The sequence below is a fragment of the Amblyomma maculatum genome, chromosome 4, assembly GCF_055883805.1.
Source record: "Amblyomma maculatum isolate TAMU_Amacu chromosome 4, ASM5588380v1, whole genome shotgun sequence".
NCBI classification, from domain to species: domain Eukaryota; kingdom Metazoa; phylum Arthropoda; class Arachnida; order Ixodida; family Ixodidae; genus Amblyomma; species Amblyomma maculatum.
In genome coordinates, this window is record NC_139347.1 from 84210061 (window position 1) to 84223149 (window position 13089).

At 44.0% G+C, this 13089-nt stretch overlaps 1 long non-coding RNA gene across 1 annotated transcript in view; it reads left to right on the forward strand.

Moving 5' to 3' along the window:
• The first annotated feature begins 213 nt into the window (after positions 1 to 213).
• The window catches only part of LOC146191548 (uncharacterized), a 96433-nt gene continuing 83557 nt past the window's right edge, over positions 214 to 13089 (forward strand). The window contains exon 1 of the long non-coding RNA XR_014706357.1: positions 214 to 458. This is a non-coding gene — a long non-coding RNA (uncharacterized LOC146191548). The remainder of the gene's footprint in view (positions 459 to 13089) is intronic.

The window sequence follows — 13089 nt, forward strand, 5'->3', positions numbered from 1 at the left end:
TTGAAGTTTCAATAAACGCATTCAAGTAGCAGCACGCATTAAACAGAATGCAGTTATTCATTTATTTTTATCTCATACATATATTAACACATGCATTATTGGAGATATTGAGCACCAGACCACGGTGCTATGAATTTTTCTTCATGAGAGCAATGATTTCCAACACTTGTATAATTTCACAATCACAATTTGCGCCGCTGAAATTAAAAGTTATGTCGACAATACATTCTTGAAACGCTGGCGGACAACTCCGCGCTGCTTGGGTTGCCGCTGATGTGTAGTGAGAAATACTGTATCCGACTTTTTGGTCCATGACACTTTAGCAAGCATTTTCACCGCAGAAGAGCCGAGAACAGGTCGAGGGGAATTTTGTGTCCATTTGGAAACCCGTGGGTACCAGGCGGAATCAGGAATCGAAACCCTTACGACTGAGTCGCCCTTCAAAACGATGTATGTACGTAGCAGTAAACATGCTTGAAGCATACAGCAGTAACATATTTTACGCATCCGACAGTTACACAATTTTGTTTTCAGTATAATATAGTATATATACATCCTTTTTAGTTACTGAGGAAATTCTTCTTATAGTAATAATGCAAAAGTGGCTTATATGAATAACAGCCTCGCATGTGCGCATCTATCGCCTCTAGATTAATGAAAGTTATGTGCTCAGGTCACACGCGAGAGAAGGGCTGAAAACAAGTTTATCCGTCTTTCGTATACAGCATGCGAATTTAGGAAAAGGTTTGTGCCATCAGTAGTACGGACAGAGCTTAGAACTGTTTGCTGTTCCCATAAACAAAGTGTTGCTACGGTGGAGCAACTGATAGCACATTCCGTAAACTTAATCCCACCATCAGATATCAAAAAAACCTTTACCTCTGTTCTTGTCGTGGTTTGTTTTTTCTTGTTATTTATTGAAGCCATCGAGAACCACATTCAGTATTGAGTAGCTCTAAATGACTCATCCATTTGGCAAGTTAAAAATGACAATTTTGGCACACTTTTGTTATCCTTCTCTTTTACCTTTGATGCTGTGTGCCTAACTCAGCGTCGTAAATGTCCGAAAACAGGCAGTCGCAAGGTTTCTTTAATAAGCTGATTCCTATATTCCTCTACCTAGCCAGGTGCTGCACGTAGCACGAAGTATGTTTGCAAAAACAGCACGCAATTTCTTCTGCCAATTTTTTGTTTAAGAGGTTCGTTTCTTTGAAGCTCAAGGTGAAAAAATAATGGCGGCAGGATGCTCTCTTTTTGTATGACTTTACAGAATACATTGTTTCTTTTTATTTTATTTCTTGTGATTCCTATGGTTTCGACCATGGATTTCTTCTTTTCCCTTACAGTCTCAACTTGAGTGCCAAATGGCGCTACTTTGGTTTATATTGGTTTTCAGCGCTCCGCATCCAGTGTTAGGTTGTAAGATGAAGAAAGAAACAGTGTCAAAATTTGACATTTTTTTCTTTGTGTTAACTCCGAGCTTCAAAGCCAACACAAACTTTTGGGTGTGGAACTGAACAGTTAGGAATTTTGCACATCCTTGCTGCAATGTCTTTCTCTGGGGAGGTCGTTCTTAAACATTTGTTGATTTGACGGAACTGTAAGGAGTGTTCACTCCTAAGAGCCGCTCCGTTCGCCCCGTTAAATTGCTTCTAGAGTCCCCGAGGAAAACTGCGCACTGTAAAAGCTGCAAACGGAATTCTTCGCCGCACTGATTGGATCAGCAAGTTTCACGAGTCCATATGCTTTTAGCCCTGTGCGCCACGCGTTAAAAAAGCTGCGATATCTCCGTGCAGGATTCGTTACTTTTTCTCCTCCTTTACTGCCATCTGCTTCTCTTTACCAAAATATGCAAGTAGACAAACAGCGCTCTTTTTCTGTTGACAACATGCTTGGCAGTTACGTATACCGAATGTAATGACCTGCTCCAGCAGTGACAAGGCAACACCTGCTCTCTCCTTACTTTTCCTCTAAATTTTGGTGCCCCAAGCGGGAGGGCATCTGACGCAATCCACTTAGCTTGGCCTAGTACAAAGGAAGATTCAATAAGCTTGAAAATATTTTTTGTACTTTATTTTATTATCTCGCATTTCTTTCAGAATAAATTCTACCCGCATTTGACATTGCTCAGCCGTTTTTAACAGGCTTCCCAACCAACTTATTGCGGTTTTCTGTGTTCTTGTTTAAGATGTGCAAATATTCTTCTGCGTTCTTGAATTCGCTGCTTTTAAGAGCGGAAGATCTTACTACTTTCGTTCGCAAATTTAGCGTTCATCTGTCTGTCCGATACACCGCGTTATTAAATTGCCGCAGCACTTTAGTCTAAGCGCTACCGTTGTAGCCACGTGACCAAGTCACGTATAAGGTTCTGACATCATCACGTGATTGCGGTATGTGTATCACTCGACTATATAAGGTAGCCGTATACTGACGTCCTCACTTAACAAAGGTAGCCGCTGGGTACATGTGTTGTGACGTTTTCATGCATTACTTAGACTAGGGCAGTCATGTTGTGATGTCACAACGTAACAGATAGTTGTCATGGGTATTGTCATGGGTATTGCGACGTCATCGCGTAACTAGGTCATGTATATCTCAGGACCTGGTGAACATGTTGTGACGTCACTACACGTTCCCCTCGATTGCGGGCATCCGCCAGACAAGCAGTTATCCCCTATAGGAGTCCCAAGCATCGCAGCGGTATATCGTATGGCGAGGTGGACATGTTATGACGTCGCCACTGGTTCCCCCTCGCGCGCGGGTGTCCACCGGACGACCACTTATCTCCTATAGGGGACCCAGGCATCGCATTGGTTTGTCGCATGACCAGGTGGCCATGTTATGACGTCATTACAGGTTCTCCATCGCGCGGGCATCCGCCGGATCAACAGCTACCCCGAGGCGGCCGTGATAGGAGATCCAAAAGAGACCCTAGCATCGCAACGTGACGCGGCGGGCGCCAGCGAACAGCGCCATCGCCGAGCGGCCCCGCTTAACTTACCGGCAAGGCCAACGTACTTTCTTGCTGACTTGTGTTCGTCCGCTTCGTCTGCACATACAAGATGAGTTCGGCGCGCGCGCGAGCGCTTTCTCGCTTGTGTTGTGAGACTGCTGCGAAAAATTTGTTTAAAGCGCGCTCCCCCAATTTAGAGCATCGGTATTTTGCACTTATCTAGTTAGTCTATTTTTTGCGTGTGAGGAAATGATCGCGTGGTACAGAAAGTGAAAAATTAAAAGGCTACCCTAAATGAATCCATGGCACGAATGCGTTTCGCTTTTTCATGCCTTCATACAGTACTTGTTTGGCTTACTTTACTTGCTTTCACCGTTTTCGTGTCCTGGTTTCACTTCTCTGTTACTTTTTTGGTTTTTCGTTTCCGCGGTGCTTTATTCTCTTTCGCTTCAGGTGCTGACCCGAACGTCCCTGACTGACTCTTTGATGCGGACGAAATATGAAAACGCTTTTTGTGATGTCGCTGCACGTGAATGAACACAGATGGCTGAAATTGGGGAGTGACGTTTCTACCTTTTGTCCACATTGAGACAGCGGTGATAAGCTGGACGTCCGCTGGCGTGAGAAAATTCGACGCTACAACCTGAGTTCGCGTCGTATGAACAACTCAGGAAGCGGCGTCGCATGTTGATGTCGTCAGCAAAACATTTCCCAGTTATTTTCGGCGGAATGATCAGGGCTTAGCGTTGCATGACTCCCTGCCAAATTCACTGACTGGTGTAATAAAGTTATTTCTCTCTCTCTTTCTCGACGGAATCCTTGCGACACATTGACTGCTGACCACTTCAACCGTCTGTCCGCGTCACGTGAACTACCTTGGACTCGGTGGCATGGGGCCGCATGTCGATGAGCGTCAGTAATAGTGTTAACATTTTTGTTTTCTTGGAGCCGGCTGTGCTAGCAAAATGACCGACAACTGGGCAAAACTCTTTCTCTCAAACCACACAAAACCGCACCAGCGTATTCGCTCGTTTAAAAGGGCACCTCCTTTCCCCTTGCCATGCATCCTTGCACGTACCTGTTGGAGGAGGAGGCGGAAAAACTTAATACCATGCAGTATTAAGCATCGAATATGTCTTGGGCCACGGTCCCCACGGCCAACTGGTCCCTCAACTAGCCAGAGTCTAACCACGCCTGCCAATTTGGGGGTCTGGAAAGTAAGAGGACTTAATTTACAACAGGGGAGGAAAACATGCATTGTTCTAAATTAGCATAGGGTTCAGGTAAATTGGGGCATGTGGAAGAATGTCTGATACAGACGAGAAACAATCAGGCATGAATATGTTTATTAGAACAATCAGTTGGGCCAGCTGTTATAGGTTTATTATTGGAAAAACAGCGCATAATAGAATAGGGACCAGAAAAAAAGGTAGACATAAGTCGAGCGCTCAGCTCACAGCCACGGCAGGTGGGGACACAGCGGGCCGCATCGATGTCAGATAATGTTCCCTAGTTCGTCTAAGCCCTACGACGTGCAGTTCGCTCAGCAATTCGTAGCGTAGTGGAAGGCAATGTTTTTTTAGGGGGAATAAGCGCTTTTTAGGACAGTTTTCTTGTAAACTGTGGTCGATGATGAGAGGAAAATATGTGTCCGCCTTGTTTTCGTCCTAGGTCCATTATTAAGCGCAGTTTTGTGAATCAGTGGCTTCGTGCATTCTCAAATAAAGGCGTAGATGATCAAGAATTCTTATCACGTAAATTGAACGTACTGCGCGAATAAGCGGGGGCATTTTGGCCACAAAGCATTAATCATTGCCCGTTTCTATAGCTTTTTGACTTTGCCTCTTTGGTACGCACATCAGTGTGCCCGCTGATCTGTTCGCCCTCTACACGCGCACTCGTTTCATCCCTAGTTCGTTGGTTACTTTATTCCTACCTTAAATTAAACGTTATCTAACTGGGTTCTGTGAGCGCCCAATAAACTGCCCCCTCCCCTGTTCGTTTCTCACTTCTTCTATAACAAGTAGTTTTCTTTCTTTGCTTATTTCCGTCGTTTTTGTCTTCCTTTTTTTTTTTATAAATTCCTCAAGGTACAGATGGGACAAGAATTTCACAGCAATGAAAACTGAACACCATGCATAATTTATACAATATAAAATAATAGAGGTAAAAACTATAGTTAACAATTTTTAAAATTTACATTAGAGATTTGATTAACAATAATGTGATGCACTAGAGCAGCTTAATAAATTAGTTGATGAACACAACTGCATTACTGAGCGTTGCAAAGAACTTTTTTAACTGAATGGGATGATTGATGCAAGTTCAAAATGCGAATAAGGAATTCCATTAATTACAGGTTTTCACCGTATTGCATTGGCGCACTGAGACTCCTTGTTCGTGGTTAGGACGATAAAAAATGATATGATAAAAGTGGTGACAGCGTGTACGGACCATGCACTGACGCCTAGTTCGTTGAAACCTATTTTGGACCATTAAAATATTTTTTTACCCAACGAGTTCCTCAATTTAGCGCCTTCGGCGTAGGCCCAGAGGCTGTGCGCCGACGGCTTATGCTGATGAAAGCGCCAATGGCGGCAGTCTGCCCTTCGAACTTGGCGGCGTGCGAACTTGCTTCATCATTACCTGCATGTCTACAACCCTGACAAGATGTGTAAATGAGGCATGGCTGACGCAATTGGTTGCGCGTTTTGAGGACGGTGTGGTCGTTCGTGCAGTCGGGGTTCGTGTAAATATTAATGGTGTTTGGCTTGCTTGTGGCAAAACAAAACAAAACAAAAAAACAAAAACAAAAACAAAACAAAAACACCTTTAAATCACGGCTGCGTTTGTTCCAGTTTTCGTACAAGTAACGCGTCCATACTTTTGTTCGCTTGCTTATCCCATTCGTCTACTCAATCCTTTGCACGTTGGTGATATAGAAGGGCTCTGTGGTCCTGGCGGGGTGGCACAGTGGTTACAGTGCTCGACTACTGTTCCCCAGGGTGTGGGATCAAATCCCGGCCTCGGCGGCGGCTTTTCCATGGAGATGAAAAGGAAGGCGTCCGTGTGCTGTGCGATGTCAGTGCGCGTTAAAGAACCCCAAGTGGTCGAGAAGATGAAATGGGTACGGTGAGGGCATGTAGAGTGGATAGAGAATAATCGGCGGTCGCTTTAGGTAACAAATTGGATTCCAAGGGAAGGAAAGCGTAGCTGGGGGTGGCAGAAAATTAGGTGGACGGATGAAGTTAAGACGTTCGCAGGGGTCAAGCGGATGCAGCTAATACAGGACCGGGTTAATTGGGGGAAAATGGGAGAGGCCTTTGCCTGCAGTGGGCATAACCCAGATGATGATGATGTTTAACAGACGTTTTTGAAACGCCACAAAAGACATATCAAAATATGAAGTAACAGAAAACCAGACGAGAGGTAAGGTACAGCATTTGACCAAGAGAGAATGCCACTGCAGGTCAAAGTCGTTCTGGTCATGCACTTCCCTCAGTTGAACAGCATAACAGAAATGGTGTTTTGTCGTACTCTAGGCCGACTTCCTGCGAAAGTGCACGTAATTCTCCTGGTCTAGAGTAAAGGCGCTGGAGGCCTTTGGAGAAATAAAGAAATAAGATTAAAAAGAAAAATTAAATTATAAATTATATTTAAAAAAAATTCAAATTACAGACTAAAACATTAAGGTGTGACTGAAAATACAGAAAATTAAAATATTCCCAAGTCAAATGTCGGAACAGCAGCAGCAACGCTCGCCCTTTCGTATTTCTTCATTACAGGTTCCACAGTGCTCTCAAATTTTCTGATTCCCGCTTTCAGTGTCCTTTATAGGAAAAATATGACAAAACTGCGCTTAAGTCTTCTTAAGAAAGGAAATGGCGAAAGCCACTATACAGGACTGCTTATACATTATTATTGCTATTGCTGCTATCGTCATCATCACGATCGCTACTATTATCATAAATGCACAATCGTTGTCACAGCTACTATCATCATTAATATTACTGCCATCCTCGCGCTAGACATGGATAATTACGATCGGATTTTCAGAAGCCAGGCGTGGCCTAGTGGTTTGATCGCACGTCTGGGAATCGAAGGGATGTGAATATTTCCGCAGCCTTTGAGCTAAGAAAGGCTCCCGCCTTAATAACGCTTATCACAAGTTTTACGTTGATATGTAAATTTTTGAACTAATTTCCACTACAAATCATTTCGAGCATATTTGAACTCCTACCTTAGTGAACATCACGACTAGGAAACTGGGCGCCAAACATACGTGTTTTTGTGCGGTAAACATTCCAAGACGTGACTTCATCCGTAACATCGCTTTTTCTCTGACAGGACATACAAACCCGTAATATAAAAAAAAAAATGCGTGGCAGATGTACACCACTCTTTCATAAGGCAGTTTTCGAGTATCGTGATTCACGCGCTCTCGGGAAGGAGACGTAAAACCGCTTGGGAGCTCGTCGCGCCCTCCTTCGTAGCGAGCGGTGGCAGGGAAACAGGCGAACGCCTCACATCGAATTTTTGAAGCTAGGTACTACATATCAGATACTTTGGTCATCTGATGAGAAGAGAGGAGTCGCTGGAGAAAGATTTGATGTTGGGAAAGGTTGAGGGTCGCCGGAGAAGGGGTAGGCAGCGAACGCGATGGTTAGATGGCATTCTCGAGGCATTGCAGATGAAGCTATGTGATGTTAAGAAGATAGTGAGAGACCGGAAAGCGTGGCGTGACATGGTCCATAGGGTCACGAAGAGTCGGACACGACTGAACGCCTGAACTGAACTGAACTGAACTGAACATATCAGAACGAAACTGAGACCGAAGTGTGTTGTCAGTCGATTGACATGCTGAGCGAGCGTTCGACTGATATGGCTGTATGTGTCTTGTTGCGGCCAAACACCCGCTCGGGCCGCCAGACCTGTTGACCGTTTTTTTTTTAACGACCGCACCTTACTAGATACCATACCTTATGAAACGCATGTTATCTCGACGGCACTGAGGGAGACGCATGGTCGATGATAATAAGTGGAGTGCAATGTCGGTTCCCTTTATATCTCAGGGGGTTAGGATAAGAAAAAAAGTGCATCGCTTATACTGCTTTATCAGGGCGAACAATGACCCATAGTAGTCAAATTGTCGCATAACAGTAAAATCAGAAATACTTTCTGCTGACCGTAAACTCAAGTAAAAATCATTTTCAATCCGCGATCGAGAATTTTTCAGCACTTGTGCGTACAGTACGTGGTGTGACAAGCCAATTAAGGGTCATAAGCACATCTTCTATAACGCTAATACTGAAACTGTGGAAGAACATGAGGTAAAGAGGTCACCACTCTCAATTTAAAGGCCTCCCTCCTCCTTCAGCAAATTGTGCCTCTGACATGCTCAAATGTCTGTCAAACTATGGCGCAAATGTTGGCTGCTACTTTCTGCAGGCAGTAAAAACGTTCAATACTGATAACGGCACTGATATCGCTATATTTACAGAATTGTGGCTCTCAAATATAATCCCAAACAAGGAACTACTTGATACATGTCGTTTATCATCTACAAACTTGATAGGGCTTCGCGCAGAGGTGGTAGTGTTCTAGGTTTTATTGAAACTAGTCTTAATTCTTCTCGTCTTGTGACCATATGCGACAAGAAATTATTTGCATCACACTCGCCCTTTCCACAAGCGCATGCATATTATTGCATGCTATCGCCCTTCTTACCGTGACAGTTCTTTTGTCACTGATGTTTACACCGTTAGGCTCGATCTTACCGCTCGTTTTCCTGGAGTCAATTATACCCTCTGCGGAGACATTAATTTTTCTGACATCGACTGAGAAGACTTGTGCGCATCTCCTCGTCAACGGAAGATTTCCTTGACGGTGTCCTGATGTTCAACGTCAGCCGAACAATAATTTTTTTCCCCCGGGCAGTACCACAGCAGATTTAGTCGTTGCGTCCAACCCAGACCTTGTCCAATCTCTATTGTGCGTTAGCGGTTTCACAAGACTACAGTATATTCAGCTTATTGCTTCAGATTCCTCAACGAAAACGCTCCGTAAAATATACACGTTCGGTCATAAAAAAAGGAGAGTTCGCTCGTATTAGCTCAGAGCTTCACAAGTGTTCCTTGATTTTAGGCAATCAGCATTTAATAAGAGTGTCGAGGAAAACTGCGCTCAAGAATAAACATTTGGAACTTGGCCAAACCTATGATCCTCTGATATTCATTTGCGGCGATTATTACAAGCCCTGGTATTCTAACTCCTTAAGGAGGCTTTCGCAAAAGAAAAATCGGCTTTTTCGTGAAGCTTAAAGGACTGCGATGGCTTCAAAAGGAAACAATAGATTGCGTGCTTACAGGAATACGAATGTCTTCAAAGGTACACAAAAAGAAAGATTTTCCGCAATGATCTGTATGACATTTTACAATCTGATTCTGAGAAATTCTGGCGCCTGCTGGCACCCATATCATGCAACTTGCACTGCATTACTCTCATTACTCTTTTAAGTCCGGATGTTTCAATGGTGACTCCGGAATTTCGATCCGACGTCATGAACTCTTCTACATCTATCTTCACACGTGAGCACGCCTAGAATGCATCAACCGTGCAAAGTGTTAACTTCCTTGAGGTGGCCCCTATCAACGTCACTAAAGCTGGCATCTAAGCTCTGGTAGGGCAAACTAAACATGCTAGTGCCGCAGAGCCAGATAACGCCACAACGAAAATATTAAAATCTGAAAAAAAAAATGCAAATAAAATACATGTTTGCATTTTCTAAAAACAATATTTCACCGATATCTTGCTATTGGCTCCATACCTAGTGACTGGAAAATAAATGAAATCTTTTTCTGTGGTAAAACCAGGCAACCGGAGTGACGCGTTGAATTATCGTCTTATCCCATTAATCTGCAGTCCATGTATATATATCGAGCATATTATATACTCATGTATTGCGTATCTGCGTGGTTCCCTTGTAACTCCTTCCATTCGTACGTCACGCAGTCTGTTTACTCCTAATAACGTCCAGTAGCTTAATGGTTGCATTAACGCCTTTAATCCTTTTAACGACCGCAATTGAAGAATGCTACCTGCTGCCCACATTCATCGCTAATAATTCTTACGGGGCTAGATTTAAGACGATGTTATCTTCTGGGTTGACTTGTTTTTGCTTCGATTTTTTTTTGTTGTAAATTTTTTCTTCTTATATTGACCTTTTGTTCTGTAACCATTTGTGTACTCGCCCTGCTGCCTTAACCTCTTGCCAACCAGTGTGATGCTCTTGGTGTTGCGGCAATGTTGATAAGCCCTGTTTATGACTAGCCTGTTCTCTGCTTTTTTTTATGTTTTGTGTTATATTGTTATATACTTATCATGACCTTTTGTTCAGTACATATTTTGTATTCGCTCCCTCTTTGGGTAATACCACAGCAGGGGTCCTTGAGGTGTTATAAATGACGATGATGAAATTGCTGAATGACTTCTGCAGAGAACCCATTATGACGATCGGTTTTTACTTATTTACACTTCTTTCGGCCCCCGCCTGTAAGACCAAAGGTAAAATTGAGCCGGACGGAGCCCGCACAGTGTCAATACACCTTGTTTACTGGCTTAGGAGCTACTTCCGGGGCCTTCATTGGCAACATGTTTAAGCCCGATAGTAGTGATACATAATGGAAAGCAGAAGCCAGGCGGCATGTGCATGCTTGATTATGACCACCTCTCACGCTTGCGCATGCGTACAACAGGCACGCGTACAAGGAACACACGTCCCTCTAGCTTTCTCAGGCTTCCTTCGAACGGCTGCTCGTTCAGTGTTTGTTTTAGCACGCGCCAGTCCATGGCTCTGAATGAGGCAATCGATACGATCGATCGCAAAAAAATGTTCTCGGACTAGTTTAGAGAAATTGGAACGTTAATTAAAACCTTCGACCCATTCACCACGCCGAATATTCTCAGGATGTATTTGTTGTTTGTGAGCGCGAAGCACATGCCGTAATTCTCAGTTGCTCTGCCGCCTTTTCTCGACAGAAATAACTTCATATTCGCGTCTCAGGAAATAAAAAGGGATTAAATTGAAAATTTTTGTTCCCGCCGCTTCCCTCCTAAGACTTATCTCCAACAAACGCAGCACAAAAGAAAAAGAAAAAAAAAAACGTGACGACCGGAGGCACATCTGGCCAGGACGGCGGTGCCGTTGTAGTTAAGCTCATTGACGGCGAAATGTTCGGGATGCTTATCTGAGGAAATAGTGAAGATGGTATCCCATTCTTCTCTTTTTTTTGTGTGTGTGTGTGTGGGGGGAGAGGGTGGGGGGAGGGACACAGGTGAGGAACAGAACAGTGTGTTCCCATTACCCAAGCTTCCGGAAAAAAATTTGCCGGCGATTACGTTATTTCCTAATGCGAAATTTGAGCGCAGCTCGTCAGCTGTTCCACGCTTTTTCAAAAGATTGAGGCAAACATTTCGTGCAAGACATGCATTTACCATTACAGACAACTATTTTATTTTTCACACATTATTCTTTCAAGAAATACTCCACTAACAATTTTTGACTGTTATGAAGAAAGCTATGTGGTCGGAGAAATGAAGATAGGAATTAAGTTATCGGGAGGTTTCGGGAGGCAGCGCGTGGGCCCATAGAAACGTTTGCGGCGAAGACACTAATGCCACGAGCTGCAAACGAGGAGAAAGAACCTTCCCAAATATGTTAAACTGACTTAAAGACGCTGTAGCTAAAGTTAGGGAGTGTCTCATGAAATTTCTAGCAATATGTGTTTTAATTAAAGGAAAATGAGGGCGGGCTAGACCCGGGCCAGGCCTTCCTCGAAAGCCACAGGATCTCTAGCCACAATTGGCTAGAGATCCGGGTTATCAGACTAGCTGTATATACGAAAAACTACATCAAAATAAGCTGCTTCTCTCCGTGAGTGTGTGAATTCTCGGTTACTGCACATGTTACCCTGCAGTTCGGTATGGGTGCTCGCATTATTCATGTATTATCTTTGCAGTGTGCACCATGTGTGGTCACGTCTTCCACTTGAGCTCTGAAGCGTGCCTTTCATAACGGGTTCACAGGAATGGAAAGGCGCAGTATCTGTGAATAGAAAGGCGCCGCGATGCCTATAGGAACGGGCACCAAAGAGCTGCGCTCTGAAACGTTCGTCTAACAAGCCGCGATGGCGTCCCGTTCTGATGCACCGAATACACTACAACTCCGGTCTTATTGTCTGCGGGAATAATAGAGCATATCAGAATCATGAGCGCATTGTCAAAAACGGATCAGTCTCCAGGAAAGACAGCCACTTTCTATCCTTTTTGCTCCTGAATAGGTATTATTAAGGGAACTGTAGTGATGTTAACTGAAGTATGAAAGGCGGGGAGGGAGGAGGGGGGGGGGGGCTATGAATACAATTGTGCTTTATTTTTTACAGCGTGCGAATTTTAGGTACCCGAGATAACTTAACAGGAAATGCACGGTCTCCCTGCAGGCTAGAACTGGTAGAACTATAATAGCTATTCAACAAGCGGAAGCTCTCCAACATAGGGAAGGCTATTAGGAAAAAATAAAATAAAAATAGAGCATGCACTAAATAACGGTAAACCAAGGGAGTCGGGGCAAAGTAGGCAGGAGCAAAAATCACATGTACCCACTAACAGATAAGGCAGGCCATCTCACTATCGATATGAATATATTAGTCAAAGTAGCCAATCAGCAAACAAATGCAGGTAAAATGAGGCGGTTCGTTATAAGATGCTTAACAAGGGAGCCAACAGCGACTGGCACAGAAGAAAGCATGGGGAATCTTTAAGTCGAAAGATTTTCTAGGCTCATGGAACGAAATCTCGTGCGCGAGAGGGTTGCGCGACGTCAGTGCGCGAGATATGTCAACGCCCCCTATTAGGAGGCGTTGGATCTGTGCGCGAGATTCCACGAGATGTGTTCCTCTTGTGTAGCGTTCCTGCCATCTGCAATCCCACGATTGAATACGCGCCAAGGAACTCTACGCGACAGGAGCTTCAGGCCAATCGTTTCTTTCCTCATGTTACTCTGCATAATGAGTTGACAGGGGACCCAGAGGCTTGTAATCTCTGCAACGTACCTCTGAGTCAAAATCACCTAATCTAGC